This window comes from Sesamum indicum, linkage group LG5 (assembly GCF_026168435.1).
Source record: "Sesamum indicum cultivar Baizhima isolate 11 linkage group LG5, ASM2616843v1, whole genome shotgun sequence".
NCBI classification, from domain to species: domain Eukaryota; kingdom Viridiplantae; phylum Streptophyta; class Magnoliopsida; order Lamiales; family Pedaliaceae; genus Sesamum; species Sesamum indicum.
The window spans coordinates 12,092,585-12,108,895 of NC_142661.1; the positions used below are offsets into that span (position 1 = coordinate 12,092,585).

General features: G+C 36.2%; 1 non-coding gene across 1 annotated transcript; it reads right to left on the minus strand.

Moving 5' to 3' along the window:
• Positions 1-15,324: 15,324 nt before the first annotated feature.
• Positions 15,325-15,520, minus strand: LOC148788127 (U2 spliceosomal RNA). Its single transcript, XR_016065663.1, has one exon. It is a non-coding gene; the product is annotated as a U2 spliceosomal RNA (small nuclear RNA).
• Positions 15,521-16,311: the final 791 nt, after the last annotated feature.

Here is a 16,311-nt window from a genome sequence, read left to right on the forward strand (position 1 = left end):
CCAAATTCTGGTGTGGTGTGGATGCAACTTTAGAGGGCTTCTACGTTGAAGTCTTGTGTGAATGGATCAAACGAATGAGGTTTGAAGTAAATCAAATCAAAGAGGTCATTCTTGATTTACGATTTATGTACCTCTCGTTTTTCATTCAACCATTAGTCCCATTTAATTTTATTAATGTTATTATTAACTACATCGAACGCCCGGGAACTCCAAGGGTACACCCCTTGGAATTCTACCATTGGAGTTCTGATTTTATTACATTTCATCTTAATTTACGTAATTTGTTTATATTACAGCTTCCGCTTGCGGATTCACGGGCCGATCCACTCGCATTTTGCTTTGCTTTCAAGTGGTATCAGAGTCTGGTTCGATGTAGGGGCTATGATTTTATGTGAATAAGCATGATAATATGATTTTATTGCTTTTGAAGCATGATATTTATTTTTGCTTATTCTTGAATAATTATATGAGAAAATTAACTTATTTAATTTTTGCAATTTTGGATGATTTAAAGTATTTTAAGAAAATTAAATTTTCTGATAGAATACTTTTTTTTTATTTTAGTTTAATATGTGGAAACAAAAAAAAAAAAAAAGAAAAAACTAGTACTGTAGCAGTGCACTGTCGCCTGGCCAGCTGCGCGCGGGCCATTGGGCTGATGCTACAATTGACGGCCGACGGCTGGGCCATTTCGCCCTTTCTTTCAGAAAATTAGATTTTCTAATTTCTGCATATTTTCTGAAAATACTAATTTTTGATAATTTAATTTCGGAGAAAATTGGATGTTTTCTAGAATTACATTGCTTTAATCAATTTGGTTGATTTGCGTTCATTGGATGCACAGGGCTTTATCATCCCTTTGAATTCCAAATTTTAAACTTGTTATTTTCTGCATATAATTGTTTAGGCGTAATTACAAAAAAAGTCCTGTAAGTAGGGGGGTGGCGTTCTTGGTCCCGAAACTATAGGACTGGCAATTTTAGTCCCATAAGTTTTAAAAAGTTTGTAATTTCAGTCCTCCGCACAAATCTGGCCAATTTTTGGATAATTTTACCCTTTTCCAGCTTTAAAATGTGCAGTTTAGTCCAGTTTCAATCATTTTGCATTCTAATGCATATTTTCCACTCATGCTTGCAAAGAATGGTATCAGAGCCTAGGTTTATTAAAGAAATATATGATTATATTATATTTTGATATTATTTATCCACTAATGGAGGAGACTTTCCAAAAGAGAATGGAACTGAAAACAGGGAATATTTCCAGATTCTAGAAATACAAAGAAGAGAATTTCTCAGGGAAATTCTTGACAAATGTGACAATGGTCCCAAGAGGATTGATCCAAAACTTCTCACGCCCGAAGAAAAACAAGAGTGACCGAGAAATTTTGAAGTCCGACAAGTACTACCAGGAAATGCAGTGAGACGTATACATTCCACTGAAGTCCATGGTAGAATCCCAGCCAGGAGAAACGGAACGAGTAAATTCCTGCATAATTTTAGTTCTAAAAATTATGACTGATTGGAAAGAACTCGAGCTGGATACATCAAAGATCTCCCAAGATCTAAGAGAGATACAAAAGACGGTTCAAAACTATGGACATAATACATATACCTATGAAAATAGAATCCTTGAGCCAAAAGGTGGACGAGGTCCTTAAGATCCTTCTCGATCTACATAAGGGTCTTAGAGATCTGAAGGCAGAAATTACAAATCTGAAGAGAAATCAACGAGAGAGCCTTGCGACATCTAGATCGAAACAAGAGCGAATCAGGGACGCCCTTGGAACAGTACCCCTCCTACACCAGAAGGGGAAGGCCACGGAGATTCCAAAGTCGAAGTCCAGAGAAGATCTGATTATTGCTTCTATTAGATCTATAATGGAAGTAACAAGAGCGGATCTATCAGATCTACAAGAATTGGCTGAATCCTTTTCCCAACTCGGGATTGTGGATTTAGTCAATATCCAAACGAATGAGATCACTCCAGCATTACCACCGCCGGAGGGAAGTACATGCTCTAATGATCCTCCACAGGATCAACCGATGAGAGAAAGTGCGGACTTCCACACTAATGCCACTCCAACGTTTGTGAGAACCAGGCTAAAGGAAAATCCAAGAAGAAATCCAAAAAGAGTGCTGGAGAATACACCTTGGGCAAGGACTATGCTCCAGTCCTTACATCCATATGGCGCTATACTAAACCTGGATATTATAGATTTCTGAAATACCGAGAAATTAATAGACGAATGGGTTGCAGCAATTAAGATAGCAGCAACTACCCTAGAGCTCGACAAAGAAAACTTCATAAAGCTTGCGGAGTTGAGCTTAAAGGGATCGGTAAAGATCGGATGGGATAATACCCTAGAAGACACCAAAGCCAGCATCTTTGCTGGAGACTCAAAAGGAGCGATAGCAGACCGGCTAGGAAGACTTATCAAGATACACTTCATTGGAGATGGATATTTCGAAGGAAGTAGAGAAGAAAAGGCTAGAGAATATGCACAGGCTCTTTTCAGCCTTGAACTTAGAAGTATTTGCGCAGTAGATGAATACATCTATTGGTTTTGCAAGTACTTTTTCCAGAATGGAGTAGCAACGGAAGTAGCAGCTCCAATGTTCTTCGCAAAGATATGCAGTCCATGGAGGGAAATGTTGATCCAGTCATACAAAGTACCTGAAGGACAGCTAGATTCAGTGGCGCGAAGAATGTCTTTCCTTAAAGACAAACTGAAGGATTGGTGTTATCAAGCATCCATTTAGAAGAATATGAAAAGACTGAGAGGTAAAATCAAACGAACCCCTCTCTGTTGTGATAACAATGATTTTCCAACTATTATAGGAGAATCAAGTAAGCCAAAGAAAAGGAGGAAGCAGAATAGTGACTCCTATCCTAGGAGGTCCAGAAAAACCTTTTCCCGGCGGAGATCATGGTGGTCCAAGTCCAAAGCCAGAACATATAAATCTGGACAGAGAATAGGACCAACAAAGATTTCATCCCAAGGATCTAGACGAACAGATGCAAGATCCACTGGAAGAACCCCTACAAAAAGAACTTTTAGACGAGCCCATACCGAGCCAATGAAAGTTTCAAAAACTGCAATTGCTGGACTTGCGGAGCAAAAGGACATATATCTCCCGAATGCCCGCAGAAACGTGGTGAATTGAAAAAATTTGAAGCCACGGATGATATCCTAGATGTAGTATACTATGGCGATTTGGTACCTATCTATCAATTTGAAGATCTTCCTTCAGACGAAAGCGTCTATGAAGAAGAAATAGAGACTGATTCGGATGGATATTCAACCGAGTCAGAATAATTACAACGAGGGAGATGGGCTTTAAACTTCTGAAAGCCTATCAGGATTGTTTTTCAAAATGACGGTGTCAAAAAAAACCATGGAAAGAATCATGCGGCAAGATTCCAACCTCAGCCCATACGATGGATTTAGGATTGGAGGAATTGGGAAAGTCCTGAACCAGATAGGACTGAACCAAAGGAAGCATCATATAATCTACAAAGTAAGTTCAGGTGAGTTTGCTATACCTATAGAACTTACTGGTAATGTGATGGAAATGCAGTTAATTCCTAAAGAAGAAATTCTTGAAAAATTGAGTAAGCTTAGAGAAGAAGTAGCTATTACTATGAAATGGATCCATATAGGGACTATTGAAGTAGTAATAACAACTTTTAAGGAAGGAATTGATTCAGAAATACATTTATTGATAATGGATAGAAGAATCAATAACTTAAGAGATGGTTGTCTTGGAACAATGATAGAAAATTTGTATGCAGGAAAATTGATGTTTGACATTCATCCTAGGATTGCATACAACCTAGCAGACCAAGATTTCAGTAGAGTCTTAACCCTTCATCAAGATTTTAAAAGAAAAGATCTAATGAAAAAAGGAAATAGACCGTATTCTATAACCTATAGAATTGCATATGCCCTTTCCAATACCCATCATTCAGATTTATTTCTTAGGAAAGAGTATATTGAGATTCCTAGAATTTTCAAGGAGTTCGCTAAGGTAATGACACCAGACCCTATTAGGATACCTAGAATAGGTGGTGTTGATATTATTATAAAAGATCACCCAGTCTTAGATCGGACACTTAAATCTAGGACTGAGTTTAGTAGTCGGATGTCCTTTTCAAAAGATAGGATTATAGGCTACAAAGGAAAGGAGAAAGAGTTATTAAAAGCTTTAACTCCTCAAGAGATTAGGGTAGATAACATAAAACTTAGATGCCCTGAAAGATGGAAAGAAATACAAGTTATATTTGACATCACTAAGAAAGAAAATTATTTTCCTTGTGATGACTTATATCATTTGCAGCAACCTGTTGTTGCAAAATATGAGGGCATGCTAGAAATAGCAGGCCATGAAATTTTAATTGCAGGTGTTGCTGGACGAGAAAATGGGAGTATGACTTTGGGGTTAAGTTTCCTCGAAGATCATAAACCATGGGGAAGAAAAGGTAACAGAATGGAATTTAATCTTGATGGTGTTACCATAAGGATTGAATGACGAGTCCCTTTTCCATATACATATCTGTTGGTATTTTGTATGATCAATATAAGACAGAATATTTTGCAGCTTATATTAATTCAGGATCAGGAATTTGCACGGAAAAACCTGGAGTTTTCCCTAAGGAAGTAAGGGAAACCTTACCCGTTATCGCAGGAAGGGATTTTTGCGAAAAATCCTGATGCTCAATAAGGGAATACGAGAAGCCAAAATCATGATTGGAGGAGCATTTGAATCACCCTAGTTTAGGGTAAAAACACCTCCTATATATTTTCATGATACAGGTGCCGATATCTTGCTAGGTAACAATTTCATTCAAACATTTGCAAGATATATGCAGGATAATCAGAGGAATCTATTAATCTTTACTACTAACTGTGGTAGTGAGATACAAGTGTTGCAAAGAGAAAAGGCATTTAATAGGATAATGCCAATAAAATTTCGCAGCAAACGTGGTGATTTTGATCCCAGATTAACTCATCCAAAAATGCAGGATAAGAGAAAATTTGGTAAGGTCCTTTTGTCTTTCAGGCAGCAGGGACTCATAGACAGCGATAGCTTCTATAAGGAATCCGAGGAGGAAATTCTAAACCTTAAAGAAGCACTACTGGAAATAAAATCGCTAGACATCAGCGAAGAAAGCTGGCTTTCTCTTGAGAATGTTAAGAGGCTTATTCAGAGGAACTTTAGTGAAAATCCTCTGGCTTGGTGGGATAGGAACAAAATCGAAGCTACTCTGAAGATCAAAGATGAGTGCAAATACGAGTATTTTCGATACAAACCTATCCAGATGAACATGGAGGATAAGAAGGATATGCAGATGATAATCAAAGAGCATATCAGTCTTGGACTCATTGAACCCAGAATCTCTACCTACAGTAGCCCTGATTTTCTGGTAAGAAACCATGGTGAAATAAAGAGAGGTAAACCCAGGTTGGTTATTAACTATCAAGGTATTAATAAGATATTAGAATTTGATGGTTATTACATTCCTAGTAGAGAACACTTAATTGATTGCATTAAATGAGCAAAAGTATTTTCTAAATTCGATTGCAAATCTGGGTTTTATCAGATTAAGATGGAGAATGAATCAAGGAAATTTACTGCATTTTCCTCACCACAGGGACAATATATCTGGAATATGCTTCCAATGGGTTTAGCTAATGCACCCCAGATATTTCAAAGAAAAATGGATAATTTTTTCAAAGATTATTTTGAGTTCATGTTTATCTATATTGACGACATACTAATTGCATCCAAAAATATGAAAGAACATATTAAACATCTTGAAATATTTTCTGATGCATGCTATAGAGAAGGATTAGTACTTTCTGAAAAGAAAGCCACTATTGCAGTCAATAAGATTGAATTTTTAGGAATCCTTATTGATGAAACAGGGATTGAGTTGCAGGATCATATTGTGGAGAAAATCCGCAATTTTCCAGATGTACTCAAAGACAAGAAGCAATTGCAAAGCTTCTTGGGAGTTGTTAATTTTGTAGGAATCTTCATTAAGGATCTTGCAAGATACAGAAAGGATTTCCGACCACTTCTGAAAGAAACGGAGAGTTTAAAGTGGAAATGGGAAGAAATCCACACCAAAAGGGTTTGTGAGCTAAAACAAGTTTGCAGTAACCTTCCAAAGCCTGCTATACCGCAAGATGGGGATGAATTGGTGGTCTACGCAGACGCCAATGACTACAGATGGGCGGCGGTGCTCATGAAGAAGACGACTACAGGGGAAAAACCCTGTAGATATACCGGAGGATTGTTCTCAAAACAACAAGCCAAAGTTTGGCACATAAACGAGAAAGAATTCTTTGCGATTTGGAAGGCTTTCAAGAAATGGCCTTTATTTTTACTTGCTAAAGAATTCACTTTAAAAGTTGATAATACTAATGTCAAAGCTTTCTTAAAGAATAAATTAGAATAAAAAAATAGAGAAAGCTCGCATTATCAGATGGCAAACTGAATGCCAATATTATTGTTATAATATTATCGTTATAAAATCTCATGAAAACGTTCTTGCAGATTTTCTGACGAGAGATGGAGGCATCTGAAGCAAACTCCATCATGTTGAGACTCAGGCACCTTCGGGAAAACCTCAAGGAGCTTGATAGAAAGTTCGGACAGCTAGCGGTAAACGCTCAAGTTGCCAGACAAATTCAAAGAGCCGATCTAGACACTGTCCAGGTTGCAATAAGGAGTTCATTATTAACATCCACCTCGCTAAGGAACGACTTAAGAGAACCAATTCGGAAGGCGTCACCTTCGGGGATGACTCACGAGTTGAGGGAGCATGATCCAAAACATGCCTTTAGAGTACACGGCTCTACACCTGTAGCGTCGGATTCAAGTACCGATTGCACAAGGCCATCACCAGACTCTGGTGAAACGGTAACAATTGAATCACAGGAAGTGGAAACTCCTGTAGGTTCAAGTCAACCCATCACCTCTGGGTTAAAGAGGGAGAGATTAGCTTTAGGCTAATGACAGGCACCTCTAAGGCTAACACTAACGAATTAATATCTTCTTCTGCTTGATAGGATTATCAGCCTATGTGGGAAAAATTAATTTCCCGTAAAGGAGTCAACCCAGGCAAGACCATTATCGAAACATCTGAAAAATATAACAGAGTCTGGATGTTAGAAGGGTCTAAACCAGAAGATGTCAAAGAATGGTATGATTTTGGAGCTCTTGCTTCAGTTCATACTATGTCACCAAGTTTTCCGGAAATTTCAAAACTTCCGGAGTGGATTAGTGGGGCGGTCTTTGATTCATGGCAAAACAACCCCCACTTGAAGAGAGGCGATGTTCTAGAAATAAAATTTATTTTAGTAGCTCCAGAAACTGCAGGAAAGGGGTCTCATCTAGCATTCCATTTCATGAAGCTGTTGAGACCAGATATGGTTGCTTTCAACAAAATCAAAGCTTCCTTAGGACAAGCTCCCTTGGTATCAGCCATTAGTGAAGATAGTATCTCTACTAGGAGAGCTTGGGGACTATGGGTCTGTCTCACAGAGATGGACAAAGTCAAGTATCCATTCAAGATTTTCTCAAACAAATTGAATGGATCATTCCTGTTAAACTCCATGACAGGAAAAAGCACGGAGTTTGCTGAAAGCTGTTTCGAAAAAAAGAGGATGTTAATCTGGGAAAATAAGCTGCTAGCAACCAAAGCCACAAGGATGAAGACGTGCAACATGTTGCATGTTGGGCAATGGCATAACCATCTGTGCCCTTGCTGCGAGAAACAAGAAAAGCCCCTGTTCGGGACAAAGATTCGGGTCACGAAAAATAAAACTGAAGCAGACCAAGACAAGGAAAGAGAAAAATTTTTACTAAGAGAGGTAAAAGTTAAACGATGTAAAAAGTCGATAGGATAAGACTGTTGGTTGAAAACAACAAAAGCCAACAGTCAACAAAACAAGGAAAACAGCTGGAAGTCACATGGCCGACAAACCATAATGACCAATAGCTGAAAAAGACGGGGCAATGACGTAAGCAATGACGTAATTTCAAAAGGACAAGATAACGACGGAAGCAATGACGTCATCAAAAATCAAGTTGGAGTCCGAGTTTGAAGTCCGCGAACGCCTATAAATAATGAGGCGATGAAGCAGAAGGGGATCATAAGAAAAACTTCTCCTACTCTTCAAAGCATTATTTTGAGTGTTTTCAATCTTTCTAGTATTTTAATCTTTCAGTTTATGGGGGTTTTCCCAACAAGTCTAGTCCTCTATCCTATGAGAGGCTAAAACAGTTGTCTCCTCCAACAGAGGAATAGTATCTATGTAATATTCCCAATATTTCTTCAATAAAAAAAGGTTCCTGACCCACTTATTTATCCAAAATTTTATTAAGTCCACATATTGGAGTCCCTTTCACGCCCTAAGGTAGGAAACGAAATAGGGCTGTGCTGTTTGTTGCTGAAGGAGCCAAGTACCTGCAAACCACCTACTGCGGTAGTGTGGTTGGAAGAAGTCTGTAAAATCGAGGACTTGGAATACCCGGGAACAAGGCGGTCGAAAAAAGGTATGTATTTATGAGGGCTTAGTTTATATCGGAAGCATGTTGGGCCAAACTTGAAGTATGATAGGGCTAAGGTTCATTTTTCGCTAGAAGGGCAAAATGGTTCTAAAATGGGCTGAAGGACCAAAATTGCGAAAATTCAAAAGATACAGAACCAAAATTGCCACTGCGAAAGTTAGAGGATCAAAATTGCCACTGCGAAAGTTAGAGGATCAAAATTGCCATACCCCTATACATACAGGATGAAAAATGCAATATTGCCTAATTATTTATTGTTAAATTGGATATCACGATATTTTTTTTGGGATGTTTATTTTCTTACCTAGCATGCTAAATTGATATTATGTGGTAGAATGAATGTGAATGGATGATCATGAAGCCCTAGACAACATGTATGTCTTTTATTTTGTTGGGTGGGCCCGTGTGCCCTTGTGATTTATTTTCTCCTTTCTTCTCATTTCTAATCTTGGAATAATAAGGGTTGCTATCTCCCTCCTAGTGTACTCCCTCAACTTCTAATCAGAGTTTGTTTTTTTAATTGTAATAAGAATAGTATAGGACATTTTGGTGAGGTTTTTATTTTAATCAAGCCATGGAGAAGAAGGTCCACGAAGGAGGAGGCCCACGGAGTCCCATGGAGATATCACAAGGCCCATCTATATGTTGATGGGTAAAATATTTTTGTAATAGCATAGGGCCACCTTAGACTGACCATAGACTCATTGTGGGCTCAGTGGGTTGCTTAGGTTAGGCTCGTGATCATCCAACAGGGCTATGCTAGGTTTCATTGCATGCGATGCGTTCACTTAATGCTTTAAATATTTAATATTTATGCATATAATGTTAATATGTGATGAGGTCTCAGTCAAACAACATATAATTAACTCTCACTTGATTGGAACAAGTTAAAGTGTTAGGGCCTAAAATGGACTTGGATCAAAATGGTTTGATTTGTACAACGAGTCGTGAGGGGCAATTGTTGAGTTGTGATTTGATTGATGGATCTGATCCCAACACTAGTTAAACATTAAGCCCATAAGTGGATATGGATCAAAATGGCATTTCATTTGTCCAGGCCATCCATCCATAGCAATATCATCAGGAAGCTACCGCTATCCAGATGTGGTCTCACGAGTCATGGCACATTTGGAATAGAAGGCAAGCTGCATTATTGTTCTGAACAAAGGAATACGCTCGTTGTTTCCCTATCTCATGAGTCGTGGGGGCCGACAATTGAGGCATGATTTGATTGATGGGTCGGGCTTAACACCGAGTAGTATGATTCGCTTGGAGCCTCAAGATCATGTGAAGATGTGAGGCAAAATATCTTGGGAATCTCATGGAATAGAATGGCATTGGTTGCCTCCCACAAGTCTTTTTCTATGTGAATCGTAAAAGTGGGACATGGTGAAATTGTTCTTGTGGATCCTAAGCCCACTAGGAAAGGATTTTTCGAAACCCCAGTTGAGAGTGGTGGGATTTTGTAGAAATAGTGGTAGAAGTTAATGACTAAAAGATCGAGTTCTAAAACTCAATATTGCTATAATCTACTTACTATTTCTGATTTGCGTTTAGAATGCATATTTAGGATGCCATTTTCTAATTTTTCTTTATTTTGAGATTTATTTAATGGAACACAATCATTAAAATTGACTGTGAAAATCGAAGGATTGTCCTTGATTTCCAAACCAAGGCTTATGTCATGAAAAATTGTTTGTTTAATTATTTTACATTTAATTAATTGGTTATAATTCCTAATAACTCTCTTTAGTTATTTCCTTAGTTTTGTTTTAAATCAACAATCATTTGATTATTCAATAAGCTTATATTGGGTAAGTGTAATCCAATAAGCTTATATTCACTAACTACAGTTGATTAATTACTCATAATTTTGCTTATTGAAACTTAACATATAATTGGAAATTAATCTATTTTTCTAATATAACTTTAGTAGTTGTTTCATAAATAATTGTACATCATTTTGGTCAATTACTATTTAATAAAATTCGACAACTATTAAATAGATGACAGTGGTATTTTTTTAGATCAAAAGTTTATAATAATTTTTCACTTGTTGAATATGTGAATTATATAAATACTAATTATTAACTAATTAAGTTCGAATAATTGCAATTGAATTATTACGATATATTATAAATAAAACAAAGAAGGCAAAAAGAAAATTTTCATCCTATAACTTTGACTTGAATTCCTTTTGGTCCTTTAACTTTGGCAATATTAGATTTAAACGGTAAAATATCACTTTTGGTCCCACTTGCAGTCCCACGCTTTATGTGTTCAACACCTTTAGTCCCAACCCTATTTTTTAACAGAAATGGTCCTATTTCGTTAACAACTAACGGAAACGGCACGTGACAAGTCACGTGCTGCTAGTCAACTCGGCAAAATATCACTTTGGTCCCACTAGATAGGGCCCTTCTCACTTGCAGTCCCATGCTTTACGTGTTCAACACCAATAGTCCCAAAATCCTATTTTGTTAATAGAAATAGTCCTGTTCTGTTAACAACTAACGAAAACGGCATGTGAGTTGTCACGTTCAGTTAGTCAACTGGCAGCTGGCGAAAAAAATAAAGACCAGGCTTGTGTTCAGTTTTTTTAGGGAAAAAAAGGCGTCAAAAAAATATTTTCTTGCTATTTATATATGTAAATAACCCATAAACACCACACAATATTTTTATCTTTTTTTCATCAATTAATCTTGAGAGCAATAGGCCAAAAGATGTTACAAACATCTCAAAATACTTCAAATATTGAATGTTATTGTAATGGTGAATTATGTGTAAAAGGATATTCTTATATATTACTAGATGACCTTTTAGTAGTGGTGAATTATATGTAAAAGAACTAATGGATATGCCCTTTTTGCAAGTAATTATAGTTTATGTTGTGTTTAAATGTGTAAGCATAAATCCTGAAAGCAATAAAAACGAAAACTAAAATTGCACAAAACCACTAAATTGCAAAAAAGCAGAAAATATACTGAAATCCATTGATTTTGATTATTAATGAAATGTGTTGTAAAGTGTAACTTTACATGTTTAAAATCTGCCAAATACTACCACTTTACGAATCCAAAATGTGCCGAAACATCCCCCCAAAGTCTTACAGTACCTTGCAACATTTTGTTCCTTAAAACATCACACAATATTTGAAGTATTCTGAGATGTTTGTGGCATCTTTTAGCCTATTGATCTCAAGATTAAGTGATGAAAAAAAAATAAAAATATTGTGATGTTTGTGGGTTATTTACATATATAAATAGTAAAAGAACATTTTTTTGGCGCCTTTTTTTCCATCCAAAAACTAAATACAAGCATGGTCTTCTATTTGTTTCGCTAGCTGCTAGTTGACTAACGACACGTGACTTGTCACGTGCCGTTTCCATTAGTTGTTAAGAAAACATGATCATTTCTGTTAAAAAAGTAGAGTTTAATTTGGGACTAAAGGTGTTGAACACTTAAAGCGTGAAATTGCAAGTAAGAAGGGCCCTATCTAATGGGACCAAAAGTGATATTTTGCCCAGTTGACTAACAAGTCACGTACCGTTTTCGTTAGTTGTTAACGGAATAGGACTATTTCTGTTGAAAAAATAGAATTTTGGGACTTAAAGTGTTGAACACGTAAAGCGTGGGACTGCAAGTGAGAACGACCCTATCTAGTGGGACCAAAAGTGATATTTTGCCGATTTAGACCTTTATCTATCAATTTTGTGTAAATTCGGTTCTTTAGCCTAATTTAGGACTCTTTTGCCCTTTTAATGATAAAGCTTACTAGTCTATCCTAATGCTCTTAAAAGACCCAACATGCTTTCAAAATAAAACTAAGTTTCTATATATTCATACCTTCTATGTGAGCAGTAGTTATGAGATGCAAAATGAATGGAGATGGACTAAACTTGCTCATTAAAAAGCAGCGTAGGGATAAAATTGTCCGAAATTGGGTGGGAGGAGTAAAATCACACATTTATGAAAGTTACAGGACTAAAACTAAAATACGTAAACTTAAAAGACTAAAATTCATAGCAGACAAATTTAAAGAACTAAATAAATAATTTTTCCAATAAAGAGTACTAGATTTACTTATGAGTTGGCCTAATTGGCTAATTGTATTGATTTTTCGACTAGCTTTATTAATTATATTCAATTAATTAATTAAATAAAATTTACATAAATTATAACAGATATGGGTGAGATTTCAATCTTAAAAATACAGCTACTCTATCTAGTACAAGAATATAAATATAACTTGTATATAACCACATTCAGGTTTAAGTGGTCATCATTTATACTCACAGTTTTGAGGATATTGGAATTATAGAATTTGGTTGCAGATGAATTATCTACTCAACTTCCTTGTAATCCTTCAGGACCAGTCATGCCATGGACTTCAGTATGAGTGTCATTTAAAATTATATTATTATTGGAAAATTGGAGGAATATATGTAAATCATCCATGAGTATACATACGTATTAAAAGAGTCTTTCTTGCGACGAACTCTTGAAACTGTTCATTGATAAATAAAAATGAATTATTCACTGGCTTTCTAAATTCTAAGGAGCTAAGTGCTACAATGTGATTATTATGCTGATCATGTGAAATTGTAGTATTAATTATGAAGTTCTGTTGAAAGCCACCTCTAGAGCCCATATGAGTATTCAAGAGGTCCCATTTATCTTGATATTGTTCTATTTGTCGTACTATTCAGTATCCATGTGGTCTTTAAATGATCTACCGCCTATGTGATTGTTCGACTGGATTCACGGATTTGATCATACGATTCTTGCTAAGCGATCAATTGGCCCGGGTGCTAAATGGTTCACGGGGTACCTGGGGTAGCATTGGGCTGCTAGTTGACGCTTTGTTGTTCAGGTCCCACTTGGGTGTCTTTTCAAGGGCAGGCTGGAGATTGCTTGTGTGTGATTGGCACCGCCATGTACCTAGGCATGGCCAATTCAATGCAGTCATCAGGTCACTCCCTGCATGGAGGATAAGGTAATAAACAGTTTTTTGGGAGATACAAGTTGGTGATCATGAGATTCAGTCCTTACCTGATATGATTTTCACAGACTCGATTGTTATCGGTGTCAGTCAATATGACATGTTTCAAGTGTTTTGATTGAGTTTCCTCTTATTGACTATTTTTTTTCATGTGCACACATTCATGGCCTCACTAAACTTTTGCTTATATAATTTAAATTTCTTTCTCCAGATACAGGTGATAAATTGATCAAGTCAGAATTTTGCTACTATAAGAAAGAGATCAAGATGATTGGAAACGAGACTAAATTGTTAAGGCTTCGTAGTTGTTCTGATTATCAAATTTTAATTTTGGTGAATAAATTATTTTAAAATTATCATTTGTAGTGAATCTTTGAGGGATTTTGTTTTAAATAACTCACATTTTGTTCAAGGAATTCTTGTGGATTAATAGTAAATTAGTCTCCAAGAAATTCTTATGGATTTTGTTCCCTTTTCAAGAGCTCCTAAAATATACGTAGTTTTTGAAATTGTTCTTTTTGACTCTCATGTTCTTAAGGTAGCTCGTTTGTTTCTTTCTAGGACAAGTCATATTTTTCTTGTTGATGCAGGTCACACAATTTGGGATCAAATCGCGGAGTTGGGTTTTCTGAGGTCGAGTCGCTGAATCCCCTTTTGAGGTTCCTATGAGTGGATCTTGAGAACATAATGAACGTTAGACTTGTCAAGTAGCCCCCAGCTAAGGCCCTCCGATGCTCAAGTTAGAAAAATAGGGTCGAAAGCGTTCAAGGGAGAATGAGTGAGATCAAGAAAAAGGTGATAAATGCACTTGCCGAAATATTCATAAATGCTAGTATTTATAGTTGTACGGTACCGCATGATTGGGTGCCACGTGGCATCATCTGGGTGTTCCGATGTCAGGTGATCCGACGGCTACCAAGGCGGGCGGGACCCATGGGTCAGGCGGGTCGGGTTGCACGACCCGAACCACCCCTTCACGCGCGGATCCTACCATTAGTTGCAAATTCCTTTACAAAAAGGGATATTTTGGTCCTTTACAAATTAACCTCATCACTTGTCATATCACTTTATTTGGAGTTCTTGATTTTGGTGAACTTTCAATAGAATTTTTATCATATTAATTACAAAATTATCATTAACACCACTTTATAAAAAATTAAATTAAAAAATACTTGACTAAATCTTTTCCTAGGTACTTGTTCGAGGCCGTTTTTGTTCAGCTCATAAGAATATTGTCTCATTCAGATGCCTTCATAGCAAATCCTTAAAGGATCTTCTGTATATTTGTAACATTTTTCTCTTGGAGCTTGTAAAGAAAATGCCTTAATAGCAAATCTCCATAGGGATTCTTATGAATTTTGTTCCCTTCAAACTACATAGTTTCTAGGTCTTCTTTTTGCCACTTGTGTTTTCAAGATAGTTCATCTGTTTCATTTTATGATAGGTCGTATTTTTTCTCCCACATCAAAAACATACACGCCATTTATTTTAATTCAAAAAATGGAAAGGAAAAGTATTTATTTGTTGATATAAGTAGCAAGTTTACATATTTCACATTATCAAAGTTTATTTCCAATGGAATTTCTTAATTTTGATGCACTTCCAATAGAATTTTGAACATATTAATTACAAAAATATCATTAACCCCCCCTTGTAAAAAGATTATATTAGAAAACTTCATGACAAATTAAATTCCAAACCTTTACCACACAACTAATGATTAAATACTTTAACTTGGAGTAGGTGGGGTACGCCAGGCCAAGGCAGCAGTGCAACACTAAGGCGACGCGCAAGAGCCCCAGCAGCAAGCTGCCGTGATGGGCTCTCCCCCTGAAAAAATTAATTTAATATCATGTGAGCCAATGGCTCACGTATCAGATATTAAACTGATAAGAACAGATACTACACTTGATCTTAGCCAAAAGGCCGAGAAAGGTATGCTTATTCCAATCCCACAACTCTCAAGTTATACTCAACCTTCTGCTGATGCTGCTATAAGCCTACGATGTGGGACAAATCCAAGAAGTACCCTATCTACTTCATTCAGCCTTGTGTAGTATACCCTATCTAATCCAAGATTTCAAGTTGTGCGTTTCATATCATTTTTAACAAATCCTTTGGCTTCTTCTTGTTGGGATTCATTATTAGTTTGGTATGCACTGTTGAAGGGTCTTTCAAGTTTTAATCGTGAGCATTGTTAACAGATGAACTAGCTTGAGAGAAGGTGTTTAATCATGCAATATGGTCATATTTGAACTTAAAGATGTATTGGAGGGGAGAGAGAGAGACAGAGGGATAGATTTGCAGTTCAATTGTTTCTCCAGTGCATTTGCAGTTCATTTTGATGAATCAGCTCCTGACCTCATTTGGTCTAAAAAAGTTGACGAGTCGGCTGGTCACTGAAATAAGCGTTTAAAGTTAACTTCTAGTAGAAGCTTGAGGTCAAAGTTTATTAAAAATATTTGCAAACTAAATAATAATTCAATTTTGAAAGAGAATAAAAAGATGCTATAATTTATGGCAAATACAAATTATTATAATTTCAAAATTAATTTATTACTTACATAAGATTGTCTAATATTTTTATTTAAAAAATAAATTGCATTTCTTATAATTTTAGACATTACAACAATTCAATTTTAAAAGATAATAAATGGATCTTAGAAATTATCTAAAATGCAAATAATTATTAGTTTAACTATTTTATTATTTATGTTAAAATTAAATTTT